General features: G+C 27.5%; 1 pseudogene; it reads left to right on the top strand.

Annotated features, from left to right (window-relative positions):
• The first annotated feature begins 341 nt into the window (after positions 1 to 341).
• LOC127080036 (uncharacterized) lies at positions 342 to 2209 on the top strand (annotated as a pseudogene).
• The last annotated feature ends 1456 nt before the right edge of the window (positions 2210 to 3665 follow it).

The following is a 3665-nucleotide window of genomic DNA, read 5'->3' as shown; positions in this document are numbered from 1 at the left end:
GATAATTTATTTAATTTTAATTATAGGTAATGTCGTAATACAACTTTGATTTTTACAAATATTTTTATCATAAATTTATAGAATGTTTAGATATTTGATATTATAAGAATAACACCGATACGACTAAAATATTTTTCAAGAAAAAATAGTTGGGACATTATTTGAAAAATAATATAACACATCATTTATAATTATATAAGAAAAAAAAGAAAAAAAAAAGAAAAACTTTGTAATGACTCACTATCTAATGCAATTTAATCCATAAATTTATGATTTTATTCAAATCGATTCAATGATGTTGTGGGTGATTATTTTAACTCACTCAAACGGATGAAGAGATAATGAATTTAACACTAATTGAGATTGAACGAAATCTTCAAAGGAAGAGCCGAAGTCTAAAGGAATTTGCTGGAATGCCTTATCCAAGTGGATATGTGGTTGAGCAGTTGGGAAATAAGCTCATATACGAAGAATGGAGTTACAATCCAGCCGAACAATTGCAAGAATACAATAATTTGTTCTTAAATCTTACAGATAAATATGTTAAATGTTTGTAAGTTTTGTCATAATTTTATAAAGTTAACTTTTAAAGTATGATTTTATCTTACAATTTTTTTTAATGTATAATTAATTTATTCACTGCATGTTTGCTATGTATTTTTTTAAAATTAGATGAGCAAAGAGGTGTATTCAAGCGAATAATGGAAGCAGTAAACAATCAACAAGGAGGCGTATTTTTTTTTGTATGGATACGGTGGCACAGGGAAAACCTACATGTGGAGAACTCTAGCTTCCTACATAAGATCAAAGAAACAAATTTGTTTAACTGTTGTTTCATCGGGCATAGCTTCACTACTACTTCCAGGAGGTCGAACGGCTCATTCAATGTTCAAGATTCCAATACCTACAATGGAGTCTTCTACATGTAATATCGACAAAGGTAGTGATCGTGCAGAGCTACTAAAAATGGCAAAGTTGATAATTTGGGATGAAGCTCCAATGGCACACAGATTTTGTTTTGAAGCGTTTGATAAAACCCTTAAACACATAATGGGGCGTTCCAATTGTTCTGACAAATTATTCGGAGGGAAAGTAATTGTATTTGGTGGAGATTTTCGGCAAATATTACCAGTTGTACCAAGGGGCAGCCGTTCAGATATAATACATTCTACAATAAATTCATCATACATCTGGGATCATTGTGTTGTGCTGAAGCTTACAAAGAACATGCGACTCCAACAAGCCGGCAATACTTCAAGTACATCTGAATTAGAATTGTTTTCTAATTGGATATTAAAAGTTGGCGATGGGAAATTGGAAGAACCTAACGATGGTTACACGGATATTCCTATTCCAAATGATTTCTTAATTTCTAACTATGATGATCCACTAGAAGCCATTGTTAGTGAAACATATCCGAATTTTCTTAACAATTACAAGAATCCCGAATTTTTGCAATCAAGAGCTATATTGGCAGGAACAATTGAAACGGTTGACATCATAAATCAATACATTTTGGGATTCATACCAGGTATGCGTTATCCATTGTAAACATATTTATAGATACATTCATATATTTATATGTACTAACATAGATTTATAATAATAAAATTTCAAAAAATTTCCCAAAGGTGAAGAAAAGGAATATTTAAGTTCAAATTCTGTAGACACTTTTGACGGTGAAGGAAATGAAGCTTTTGATGTTTTGACCCCGGAATTTTTGAATACACTTACAACTTCCAGTCTACCTAACCGCAAGATTAAATTGAAGATTGGGACCCCTATTATGTTGCTTCGAAACATTGATCAACCTGAAGGTCTCTGCAATGGAACAAGGCTTATAGTTACAAGATTGGCAAACCGCGTTATCGAGGCAAAGATTATATCTGGAAAGAATATTGAAGGGGTTATCTATATTCCAAGAATGGATATGACTCCAACACAATCTCCGTGGCCATTCAAAATGACTAGAAGGCAATTTCCCATAACTATATGTTATGCTATGACAATTAACAAATCTCAAGGTCAGTCATTGGATTATGTTGGATTGTATTTGCCTAGAAGTGTATTTAGTTATGGTCAACTATATGTTGCAATATCAAGGGTCAAAAGCAAAAAAGGGCTTAAGATATTAATCCATGACAAGGATAACCATCCATTGAATTCTACAACAAACGTCGTGTTCAAAGAAGTTTTTGAAAACTTATAGAACGTAAGTTTTTCATTAGTTATATTATATCAACAAATGTCGTTGTTTATTATTAGAATTTTATTGAATGAGTTGTATAAAATATACATTATGTTTTAACATTTGTTTATATGGATGTAATTGTTTTTTACAGGGTAATGAATCATCACTTCCTAAAAGGTTGCGGACAGGTTTTGTATAAACCCAGTTTTTTAAGGACCAAAGAATTGTACGAAGTTAAATCATTTTTGTTGCTGGACTTATTTCTCACAATTTTAACTAAAATTGTGAACCTTTTGTTTCACTATCTTTTGTTGCATTAAACCTTACTGTATCAATTGCAATTAATTTCAATATTTGATAGTATTCATTACTATATTTTAAAACAAATGAGGTTCTGGTATTTCTTTTACATGGTTTATGTATTTTGGTTAAATAATCATTTATTATGAAGGTTAATATTTACGCTTTTATACCTCAAATTAGTAACAGATTGGAAAATTTCATCCATTACTAAATAAATATATTTTTATTTCTTATGTCCAAAATCTCAATGATAAATGGAATGTTTATTCATAACATTAACAATGGAATGTTTATTATATATCAATATACCAATAAATTGTAAAAATATTTTTGTATTATATTTTTTGATTATTTCCTTAATATAGTATACAAAAAAATTAAGCAAATTATATTACTATAAATTAATAATGTTTTACTTTATTATGTCCCAAACTGAAAAAAGTTATTTGTGGAAATTTTTTGAACCCATTTATTGATCATTTAACATCCATTACATTAAAAAAAAACTCTTATGCAATAAATTTGTGTACGTTGATCCAACCATATATATATATATATATATATATATATATATATATATATATATATATATATATATATATATATATATATATATATATATATATATATATATATATATATATATATATATATATATATATATATAAACAAAAAATATATATATTTTAATTTTTTTTAAATAAATTATTGCATCGCACGGGTCCTTTACTAGTTATTTGAAAAATAATATAACACATCATTTATAATTATATAAGAAAAAAAAGAAAAAAAAAAGAAAAACTTTGTAATGACTCACTATCTAATGCAATTTAATCCATAAATTTATGATTTTATTCAAATCGATTCAATGATGTTGTGGGTGATTATTTTAACTCACTCAAACTGGTATACTATGTGATTTGGATTTTGCTTTTGGACAAATCCAACCCAAATCAATCCATGTACACCTCTAAATACAAGTAATACAAATGTTCAACGGACTGAACCCATTTTATCACACCTAGCAAAATGCTTAATTATTTTATCTTTAATTTACTTTTAAAATCTATTTCTTTCGGGTTTTAGAAAACAATATTTTTATGATGTTACATATTTTATTTAACAAAGAATTTTTCTTGAAAAAAATTTAAATAAAAAATTATTTAAATAG

The sequence above is a fragment of the Lathyrus oleraceus genome, chromosome 5 (genome assembly GCF_024323335.1).
Source record: "Lathyrus oleraceus cultivar Zhongwan6 chromosome 5, CAAS_Psat_ZW6_1.0, whole genome shotgun sequence".
Classification (NCBI taxonomy): domain Eukaryota; kingdom Viridiplantae; phylum Streptophyta; class Magnoliopsida; order Fabales; family Fabaceae; genus Lathyrus; species Lathyrus oleraceus.
The sequence above is the reverse complement of the archived record's forward strand: the minus strand, read 5'-3'. Positions and strand labels throughout refer to the sequence as shown.